At 35.9% G+C, this 12037-nt stretch overlaps 1 long non-coding RNA gene and 1 pseudogene across 1 annotated transcript; both read right to left on the bottom strand.

Moving 5' to 3' along the window:
* Positions 1-2291: 2291 nt before the first annotated feature.
* LOC138137212 (uncharacterized) lies at positions 2292-3293 on the bottom strand. Its single transcript, XR_011161619.1, has 3 exons — positions 2968-3293; positions 2802-2910; positions 2292-2744 (listed from the first exon to the last, which is right to left on the bottom strand). It is a non-coding gene; the product is annotated as an uncharacterized lncRNA (long non-coding RNA).
* A 2085-nt stretch (positions 3294-5378) lies between these two features.
* LOC138137059 (angiotensin-converting enzyme-like) lies at positions 5379-6618 on the bottom strand (annotated as a pseudogene).
* Positions 6619-12037: the final 5419 nt, after the last annotated feature.

Below are 12037 nucleotides of genomic sequence, written 5' to 3'. Positions count from 1 at the left end.
AATCAACACATTGGCGTACGTATACGTCATTTTGACATTTTATGTATTAATAAATTGTATCAAGTAGGCGAGGACGCCTATGTTTATGTCAACTATCACATTAAAAGGCAAAATAACCAACAATAATATTACCAACCTATGAAAAAACGCACATTCATTTAAAATCACCCGGTATCTGTTCACGTTGGAATGAACATCAGTGGTGCAAATGACCTGACCTGTTACTATGACAACTTATATGAAAGTTAATGCCAAATGGGTGCGATTTGCACCACTGATGTGCTTTGATGTGCAATCCAACGTGAACAGTTTTTAAAGTCAATTCAAAAATCAAAAAACCACCAACGTCGCATATTCCTCGATAATTACTATCGGCAACGCTGTTTAGTGTAAAGTTTGAGAGTGAGAATTGTAATTTTGAGGTTAAGTGTTTATTAAATGTCTTGTTTTTCTGGGCACGTTTACCTAAGTAAAAATAATAAAAATCAATAAATAAATTAAATCTACTGCCAATAAAACAATATAAACGGAATTCAAAGCAATTGAATTTTATTTTGAATCAAATAAATGTCATAATTTATAGTTACCAACATAGTATGAAAAAATATCTACCTAGGGTTTTTTAAATTTTACTAACCTAAAGCAACAGGTGGTGGTTTTTTATTTTTAACCAGTCAAAACCAGCCTCACATAAATGCAGATATAGCTCCACAAAAGTACAACGGATTGGAAGGACTTCTTCAGGAAAACGCTCGTCCTATAGTTATAGTCGCCTTGCCACTCTTGAATTACCACGTGTTTCTTGTATTCTTGTTTTGTGAACTTCATTACTTTTTGTAGGATTCGCAAATTTAAAATGAAACTTGACAAATGTCATAGGTGTTACAGGTACCGTTGCTAAGAAATTGCAGCCAAGCAACGAGAATTACCTTTTTAAAGCCGATTAACTCATAAGCAAATTTTGACCAAATTTTCAATTGTTTTTATCTCGAAAACGAAAAGACTTTTATTAGAAACATTTTTTGTGTATGAGTTCTACTCATCGTCACCTATTACTGGATTTCTTCTGGCAGGTTATATCGAGACCACCTGTACATATAATCTCGACTCAAACCTCAAACGTGATAATTCTTTTGTGCATCCTACTGATCGGGAGGCAATCTAAAAGAAAATACAACTGTTTCACAGTCCTAACCTTAGATTTTTCAAGCAAAAGCTTCCTGAACATATTCGTGGCAAATTCCTGCAGGAGAGGTACCCGCGGCAGGTTGCTAATCCTGCTGAGAACCACAGCGTCAGTCACTCTATCTAACAAATAAGTCCTGAGTTAGCTATCTGCAAAGTACGTCAACAGTTGCAATTTTGTCATAGGGGTTGAAAAAAACTCCAAAAATCTACAGTGACGTCATAGATCAATGTGGGCAGAACATTATTTTCCTTTTCCTCCTTGTTCAGTTTTAAATCTAGATGTAGAAGAATGGTGAAGGTTTCGGAACAACCACGTACCTGTGTGGTAGACTGCGTGAAGAATTTTTTCGTTTAGATTAAACCCATAAGACAAGATGTAGAGGAGCACCTCGAGTTTTGGGATGGAACTGGTACAAAAAGTTATCGCGACAGCTGTAAGAGTAGTTCTATAGTCTATTTTTTCCTGGTAGGCGCGTGCGTGCGCATCTCCGAAAGGTAGAATCACATAGCTAAGATTTTTAGCAGGATGCAGGAATTCTTTGTATTTTTGGTTGCATATTATCTAGGGGGATCAGTATTTGTGGTTGCATATTAAAACTCATGTTTATGGTTTAATTTTTGTATAATTTGTAAAATGTAAACAATAGTATATTATGATACAAGTTTATAAGGAAGCCTTTAAAGCACGCGCGAAGAGTTTAAGAGCACGACGCGTAGCGGAGTGCTTTTAACGTCGCAAGTGCTTTAAAGGCCCTTATAAACGTGTATCATACGCTATTTTTTATTATACCTGCACTAAAATCTAAAAATTATAACAAAAAAAGTAAATTGAAATACCTTTTCCCAAGTAATCAGTGTCATTAATCGTTGATATAGAAATGGTCAATTGTTGTTGTTTCGTTGCTATTATAACTTTTCTATAAATGTCTATTTATGATTGTTCAAAATGTAGGTGAATTTGTTGTTACCTAAGCAACCCTTAAAGCTTTAGTGTTTTAAAGGCCCTTTTTCGCACGCATTTTAGTGTCAAAAACAGGGATTATGATTCAGGTATAATAAAAAAAAGTTTATGAATAAACTCGTGGAAATAGTGACAACAAATATTATATGTACAACATTTTTTATTTTATACATACACGAGTTAAATTGGGTACAAAACAAATCGATACTTTTGGATTCAATCGTTAATTTAAACAAAAATAAAATAAAATAATCATCACCGCACATTTCGCCTAAAAAAAATTACAATGACATTGACAAAAATTGACAGTTCACATGAAAGCGGCAAAAATTTCATAACATGAACATGGCCTGCTTCGACTACAATAATTTATAATAACCATGTATCTTGCCAGAGAAAAGGAAAAGGCTTAATTTTATACATATAGGCAGTGATTCTAGATTCCAGAAAAATGAGTGCACTGTTTTTTGAATGAGATATTTTTGATGTTCATCCAATTGAATCATACATTTCCTATCAGGTTTCTTCGGTGCCTCTAATTGGGCACACTTCTTTTCTTCCGCCAAGTATCGTTGAATGGTTCTAAATCCACAACCTTCAACACAAAATAATTAAGCTGTGATACAACAAAAAAAAACTCAAAAATCAATACCAGTATAATCTGCAGTTTTTTTCCATTTGAGCCGTCTTGGTTATCTCGGCAAAATCCTTGGAGATCCCACGAAATACGATCATTTCTTTCTCGGCTTGTGAGAAATTTGCTATAAATATGCATTAATAAAAGACTGTTACTTGCTGTTAGCATAAATCCAACTTACGCCGTTTATTTGGTGATCGAAATTGAGACATCTTGTTGACATATAAAAACTTCTTAACCTCTAAGAACTAAGAACTGTTTTTTTTTTTAATAAATAAACAGACACAACACAAAACAGACACAAAACACGAAAGGAGAACTAAGACACGATGAAACAAAAATGGCAGCTTGGACCTGATTGACAGTACAGATTACAGAACACTGTAATATTGCACATTTCTCTAGTGTAAGTAGAAAAATAAAGTAACCAATAGGAAAGTCGCATTTCGTTGCAGGATTTTGTAAATGCGCACGCACGCGCCTACCAGGAAAAAACAGACTTTAGAACAGAATTTCTTGCATCAGAGGTGGATGCTCATGGTTGACGGCGATCTCGAAAGCGCTGTATTCCTCGTGTGCACACTCAGGCACTCAGGATCAGGCCCGAAGCAGAGTAATGCGGGGACAAACTCCGCAATTACCGCGATGTGGTGCAGCAGGAATTTCACCAAAGGAGTGGACCCTTCGCTGTTGACGACATTGACATCGACGCCCTTCTCCATCAAAAGCTTCGCAACCGCCACCACAGGCGTGATGCACTCACGCCCTGCCATAACGCAGTGCAATAAGTTGTCGCCGTTCTCGTAGGTAGAATAGACGAAAGCACCTCTCTTGATGAGTTGGTAGGCGAAGTAGTCGTCTCAGTGGTACATCTTGTTCACTGCCATCAGTGCAGTTTCGCCGCGCTTGTTAACAAAATCCAACGGAAAGTCTAGTCTTCGAGGGAGAGGAAACAGTAGAATGATTCTTTACTGAAAGCGAAAGAAATCTTGTCTGGATGAGACTGTCGCAAAACTGGAACCGGTTAACCGTTTGCCAAAACCGCGACGATGGTTTTTATCGATGACTAAATTTGGAACTGGTTTTAACTGTGAAGGTTTTGAAAACCATCAGGTTTAGACGTGCAGATAGAGTTACTGATACTATTATTTATTTATAAACAGTTCTAAGAATTTAAAAAGTCTATTATTGAACAATAATTGCCAATTAAGGTGCAGTACCTACTTTGATGATTTTATGTATTTTTTATCTCTACATTTTCATATTCTTTAACGGAAATCTGATTGCTTGTTTCACTTATAATATCTCTAGTGCATTGATTATTTCCGGGAAATTTTTTCGAACGCATTTCTAAAACGTATTAATTAGCCCGAGTGGAACACGAGGGCTAATTACGTTTTGGAAATGCATGAGAATAAAATTTCCGGATATTAATCACTGCACGAGGGCATATTCGGTAAGAAAATCGCAACGACACGGACATTATGCTTCTTAAATTATACATTTTTAAATCGTACGACACTCATTAAAGACCAATAGAAAAATTAGTTCACGAGCCATAACCAAGACAACAATAAAATTTCTTGGATTTTTAATAAATAAATGATTTTGATTGGCTGAAAAAATTTCCACTTATTAATTTCATGTTGGGTTAGCAAGGTGCAAAAAATTTCCAGGAAATCTCTATATTGTTATAGAAACGACACCGAATTCTGTTTTTCTTTTGGCTATCTTTAAGTGTCGTGCGATTTTCTACATAATTTTTATTTAATTTAATTGTTTGCTATATCAGTTTTATTTTGTTTTTTTTTGTTTTTGACAATTTGAATGTCATCAGTTTTTCATTTTTTCACTATCTTATCTTTTATGTAAGTGCATTAGGTCACCAGAACAAGCCAAATTTTTGGTCTATTGATGAAAACAAGTTCCCGATGAGTACACATTTTGTGCACAGATAAAACAACGTGGGACTCAGTGCAAAAATACTTTTGCTCGAGTACGGCAATTGAGACAGTCAGTTGCGAGTGGTTAATAATTGAAAGTGGAATTAATATCAACCAAGAGGATCCCAGTGGAGTATCTCCATCAGATTTAATCTAGAAGATGCACAACGATCGTTTTAACCATATCTGAAAACTGCCAACTGCAACAGCAACAGCTTTAAACCAATCAAACTTAACGGTTTTAAGAAATTTATGCCTTTGGATATGAGCCAAGAACAAGTCAATAGACGGAGGCAACAAGGCGACTATAACTGTGTTACGCAAAAGGTTTGAAGTCTTGTGTTGAGGTTTTCCTAAAATGCGGAGCTAATCTCAATAGAGTTATCTCCAATTGTCGGTCGTGATGTCCTCACGAAAGATCACAAGACGATTACTAAGATGACACTGAAGAGAAGCAAGTTGAAGTTACCAAAAAACACATTGGTTGAATTCTTCTGCTTCAGGAAATTGTGCAAAGGTTCGAAATATTCGAAAGAACGGTCGCATCCAATTTTCTTTCCCCGGTCATTATTTCCAAGACGTCCCTTCAGTCTTTACTGGTACCGAGGGAGAGACCATTCCTAGAACTTCATCAGATTAATTCTAACCATCACCAAGTGGACCTCAGTTTTTCACCAGCCGCTGTAGACTCATAGAAATCGCATTTATGCAGAGGTACCTTTTTATTATCTGGATTATATTCACCGGCAGCAATACACAGACTTCTGTAAAACTGGAACTGGACAATGTACATATATAGAAATATATTCTACGCCTGAAGTGACGTGAAACTGTGCCCCTGGATCTGTGGCCTCGGAACTTGGCACGGGTGGCTTCAATTTTTGGTACTTTTTCCGGTACTTCCACCAGTGCGAATTCCAAGTGTTTTGAGTGACGGCTCCGCTGAAGACGTCCCATCTCCACTTGTCGATTACCAGACAGGCAGGTAGAAAAGAGACTTTTTGCAATGCTATGTCCATCAGCGCGTTGATCGGAGATCCTGGAGGAGGTTGATTTTTCGCAAGTGTTTGGGTGTGGAGACTGGAGAGAATGGAGAAAATGGAAGGTTGCTTGGCGTACTGCAGATAGTACTGGATGTGACCCATTTCGTGATGAATGACTGTGAAATAGAACTCGCTGACTTTCGTACACATTAGAATCCGAAAATCTTGACTTGTTTGCATTGCAGTTTAATGTCATCATCTGTAGTTCTGGCCGTCGCGGAAGTCCCAAGCGCTCGGATGACACAGGACTTCTCCACACCATCAGTAGAGGCTTCTCGATCATAGCCCCTGTGCTAGTATTGTAACAAATGTCGTTGGGAACTAGTCCCATAGATTTAAAGAAACGATCAGAAGTCTTGAACATGTCCAAGACAGTGTAGGTACTTTTGATGAGCCAGAGCCTGGTCGAGATCGATTTTGCTCCCATTGGGGAACGGTTTCACCATTTGAGCTAGGGGGGCCCACCGTTGCGCAAACATATCTCCTAAAATATGAGCCAGTAGGAGACCATCAGAAGTATCTAGTTTGTCACAATAAACTTCCTTCAGTTTATTTGTGAAGTTGTACATAGAGAGGTTCAACTTGGCTCCAGAGATCGTCCATATCTTAGACAAAAGTAGACGATTCGTAACTCTTCCTCCACAGTTCTCCTTTATTCTTGAAATATGAAAATATTTGCTAGAAAGGAAGAGTGAAATGCCAGTCAGTCAACTTACCGTTGGCAACTGCCGGTTCATCAGACCAATCTACGTAAGTCTTGTACAGGACTATAATTTTGGCACCTGAATTATCCTTCCAACTCTTCCACACGTAAAGAAACTCATCAAATCTGTGAATTTTGCCAAAACGTCAGAGATTTCGGGCTTTGGAAAAGTCATAACTCATATTGGTGTATGGACAGATCTTAGCAGTATTGTAGATGTGGCTCATAAAAAAATAACAATATCGTATTAGACTACGTCCACTGATAGAATGCATTTTTTTAAATATCCTTAGATAACAAAATTCCCAAACCATAACATTAAAATATTAAGAAAGTATCATAGATTGTGTTGGTAATATCTTGAAGCATTCGCGCCACTGATTCTCATTGGTTGTTATGAAACCCACGCGAAAAATAAATTATATGATATTTCAAATTTGAAATTGTCAGTTCTGTCAAGTGGTTTAAGCATTTAGATTTGCGATTTTTCATCTTTAGAGTTTTGTTTTGCGATTCTCTGGTTTTAAAAGTTATTTGTTTTGATCGTGTTGCTGTTTTGATCTGTTCCGTTATGATATTTTGTTGATTTTTTTTAAATTTGTGAAGTGCCTCAAGAATCTAATTACAAACCTCGAAAATGATACAGAGGTAATTTTTGTTCATGCATTAAATAGGAGTACATATTAAATAATCTCTTGCTTGTGTTTAGCCATTTCCGAAAAACGCTGGATATTTTAATTTCAGTAGCCAGCTTTTTCGGAAATTCGAAAATGTATTGTGGGTTGCATTTTTTATTCCGTCGGCCACATTATTACTCGTGAAATATCCTGTACAGGATTATTCACGAGAAGGGTATTTCTCTGAACTTCTTTTTGCCGCAACCCATTATACACATTCCAACAATCTCTTGATTTCAAATTTTGAAAATAATTATAACTGAATCCGCGATGGCTCTTAGTCCTGTCTCTTTGACGTTAAAGCAAAAAATCTTTGTGAATTCGAAAAATTTGTTTTTACAATAACGACGAAAAGACCAACATGCTCCCATTTATGGAGTGTGGAAAGAATTCTGTCGCCGCTGCGGATGTTTAGAAGCCGATAGTAGACACTTCGAACGCCTTTTACATTAACTTAATTTGTTTATTTATTTGTTGAATTTTGATTAAATACAGGTTAGCTGCCAATCTGACATTTCCCACAAATCTATCCAACTTACTTTGATTTCTAATTTAAAAGAAATAACACATTTGATTTAGTAGTTACTGCCATTGGTATTGTTGGTTGCGGCAAAATAAAAATTCAGAAGTACCCCTCTCGTGAATAACCCTGTATTAATAAAACCTAATACAGGGTGTCCCAGAACTCGCGGATCAAATTGAAACTGTATATTCCTTGATGGTAATAAAGGTAAAAAACGTTTAGAAAAATGTTCAGGATGCAACAGCTTTTTAGTTATGAATTAATCAAATTGACCAATAGAGCTCGACCTAATTTTCCCTTTATGAGAAAATTGAGTACCTTCCCTCAATTGCCAAGCAACGTATAATTCTTTTAACTATCCCACCTCCACCCGGCGGCACGGCAATTTTGCCGGAGTACATACACTATTACGGATATTACTATCAAGTAATAGTGCAGTGCTTATCAACATAATTACCGGCGTCTCGCCTCCGCATTTTGACTTTGTTGTGTATTAGGTTCTGTGTCAATGTTAAGGAACTTCCTCACGATGTGACATGAGTATAATAATATACCTTTTTGAATTTCAACTACCAATGTGTTATCTAAATCCAGAATTTTTAAATTTTTAAAAAGAGATTGCGGTACTATTCCCGTTGCTGAAATTACAAGTGGTAAAATCGAAATTTTTTCTAAACACCAAAGATTTCTCATAGCAACGGAGAGATCTAAATATTTATTAATTTTTGTGTTATATAAAAATTTGTTACACAGTCTAGGACTGGTTTTACAAATCTATGAGGGGCATGATGACCAACTCAATAGACCGGGACCAATGGCTTAACGTGACTTCCGAATCACGAGACAGAATATAGCCTTTTTTTTAAATTTCTCCCTGGGTCGGAATTGAATAATAAAATTATTTTCAATATTTATCTGGTCAACTTGTCGAAACAGACGTCAAAAGTGACAGCTACTTTTGAAATAACCAAAAACGCAAGAAGTTTGTTCTTCCGGCAATGAATGAAATATGGTTTGTTATGAGTGAAAATTTCCAGAGCAATTGTAACCTTGAGGGGTATGGGAAATTGACGGGAGGAATATGATGAATTGAACCTTTGTTCTTTGTTGATGGAAGGTAAAATGGCGACGTAGCGTCAAGTGAGTAATATTACTACCTTAAAAATCTTAGTATAATGTGAAAATGTGAAATATGCAGGGCCTGTGAAATGAATCGGAATCACAAGAAATGTATCCTAACTCCTGTGCATACACTCTGCATCTGCAACATATTAGCGCAGCTACACGAGCGGGACTCGTCATCGTTGAAATGAAAGAAAAGACTTTTAGGAACATTCTTGACATTGTAGGTTTTGAACAACAGATCAAGCATAGTGGCAGTTCTGAAAGAAAGAAGACAAAACTAGATTGAACTAACCTATTTATTTTAGCATCATTATTAGTAAAAATTTAAGATCAAATTTTATAACTAAACGATGTAGAATGCAACAAATGAAATAAGAAACATTCAAAATAAAAAGAATAATTTATAACAAGTGTTCAAAATGACCACCTTTCATCTGAAGGAATAGGCGAGCTCGTTCTATTAAATTTTCTCTTGCCAGTCTAAGCATACATATTAGGAATAACAGTAGCCAGTGTTTCGTAAATTTGGTCGTTTAGTTCTTCTAAAATATTGATATGTTCGCGGTAAATTTAGTTCTTCAAATATACTTCTTCTACCGTCGTCATCAAAGGACTGAAGAACAGCATCTTCAGTCTCTGGCGTTATAACTTCTCGCGGGGGACCACCAATTTCTTGTCAGGTAGGCACCAAGGACCCAGTATCTCGAGCACGGTACACCAACCGTAGAAATACGTTATAATTTGGATGTGGCAAACGTCGTGGAAAACGTACCTATTACATATTCCCTTGCATCCTCACGTGCATTGCACCGGCACTCTCCATAAATTATGAGCATTTCGGCATACTCTGCAGCTGTATACATGATTTCAATACACAAAGTTTGATAATTTCGAATCAAATTATAAGTTGACGTTGTCAAAATCTTCACAGTTGCCCAAACATTTACTTGAAATTCCATACCATTCTTACTAGAATTATGTTGCTAGGCAATTCAAACCGTTGGTTAAATTTACGTGAAATTCAAATTAACAGCGTCCTTCTGATTGGTCAACTTTAATTATTCATTACAAAAAATCGATTATACCCTGTCCTTTTTTTAAACGTTATTGCTTTCAGTTATCACCAAGGAAAACGCACTGTAAGTTTGATCCGCGAGTTCTGGGACAGCTGTATATTACTCTTACTGTACTGAAGTTTTCTTTCATCTTTCGTTTTTTCTAAGTGCAAACATGCAGAATGATAATAAAACATCACGTGTAAACCTGCTCTTTCCATTTTTTTAAATTTCTCGCCGGATCTATTTGTTGTAGCGTAGAGTGAACATTTTTAGTAACATTTATGTCAAGCAATCTATGAGTTCTACGTCCACTGATAGAATGCACTTTTTTAAATATCCGTACATAACAAAAATCCCCAAACCATAACATTAAAATATTAACAAAGTATCATAGATTGTGTTGGTAATGTCTTGAAGCATTCGCGCCACTGATTCTCATTGGTTGTTATGAAACCCAGGCGAAAAATAAATTATATGACATTTCAGATTTGAAATTGTCAGTGCTGTCAAGTGATTTAAGCATTTAGATTTGCGATTTTTCATCTTTAGAGCTTTGTTTTGCGTTCCTCTGGTTTTAAAAGTTATTAGTTTTGATCGTGTTGCTGTTTGGTCTCCTCCGTTGCGATTTTTGTTGATTTTTTTTTAATTTGTGAAGTGAGTGCGTGCCTCAAGAATCTACCATAATGAACACTTTAAGTGACATTACAAACATCGAAAATGATAGAGGTAATTTTTGTTCATGCATTAAATATTAAATAATTTCTTGTTTGTTTTAATCATTTCCGAAAAAAGCTGTATATTTTCATTTCAGTAGCCAGCTTTTTTCGGAAATTCGAAAAAGTATTGTGCGTTGCATTTTTAAATCTGTCGGGCACATTATCACTCGTGAATAATACCCTGTATTAATAAAACCTAATGTATTACCCCTGCTATACTGAAGTTTTCTTTCGTCTTTCCTAAGTGCAAACATGCAGAATAATAATAAAACATCACGTGTAAACCTGTTATTTCATTTTTTTAAATTTCGCGCTGGATCTATTTGTTGTAGCGTAGAGAGAACACTTTTAGTAACATTTATGTCAAGCAATCTATCAGTGGACAGAGTTTACAAAGTGTCTCTAAGAGAATGTATATCAAGAATCCTGTTGAATTGTGTGGCTCTATAATTTTATTTATTGTATCGAAATACATACAGGCTGTCTATAAAAGAATGTGGGATCGCAGATGGCTCTTAAATTTGAATTTGCCACCCCGTTTAAATTTATGAAATACTAATCGCAAACTGTAAGCTGTCAACACAAAGTCAATTTAACCTCATTTCCGTTTTCGAAGTCCTGCTTTCTAGATAATTTCCAAAGGTATCGAATTCATCACTTTAATCACAATTTTAGTTAACCGCAATTTTAATAACGGTGTCGTGATACGGCCCATTGTCTTTATCTGTTTTTATATAGAAAATCAGCATAATTTTATAACCTGGCAAATACACTCACCGGCATAAAATTCGATCCATCTAATATTTTTATCAAATCTTTTTTTTTATGAGAACATCATATAAATGTACGGTCGGTGGACAAATAAAACTGGGACACTCAAAATTTAATCTATGTAAATCAGACCATTGAATTGTCAATATATCTGTCAGTGTTTATATAATATGTCATACCAAAGTTAACCTATTTGTCATAAAGCCGTAATTAAACGATGCAAATGTGTAAATTTTGACATATGTGATTGTCATTTTTGTCCCAGTTTTATTTTTCCATCGACTGTACGTTGTATATTTGATAAATCAAGTGTAGACAGTGCTAAGCTACTTTTTCATTGCAGACAAGCAAAACATTTTTATATTCCAAGTCTGAATGAATTTTAACCTTTTTTGAGGATTTTCTACACATTGTTCTTTCGAATTTTTTCCACTCTTTGTGCAGCACTGTTCGCGACTGTGTTGAAAACAAGTAAATTAGTATTCGTAAAACTAAAATATGGGTTTAACTACATCCGATACTGCCGGAGCTATTGCTTTAATTCAAGATGGACGGTCGAAATATTACGTGGCTCGCGCGTTCTTGGTGTTTCAAGATACAGTATCCAAAGAGCTGTTAAACGATTTCCAGAAACCAGGCTATACCAGAAGAGTTAGGTCAGGAAGAAAAAGGTCTACAACTGCCCGGGATGA

The sequence above is a fragment of the Tenebrio molitor genome, chromosome 8 (genome assembly GCF_963966145.1).
Source record: "Tenebrio molitor chromosome 8, icTenMoli1.1, whole genome shotgun sequence".
Classification (NCBI taxonomy): domain Eukaryota; kingdom Metazoa; phylum Arthropoda; class Insecta; order Coleoptera; family Tenebrionidae; genus Tenebrio; species Tenebrio molitor.
The sequence above is the reverse complement of the archived record's forward strand: the minus strand, read 5'-3'. Positions and strand labels throughout refer to the sequence as shown.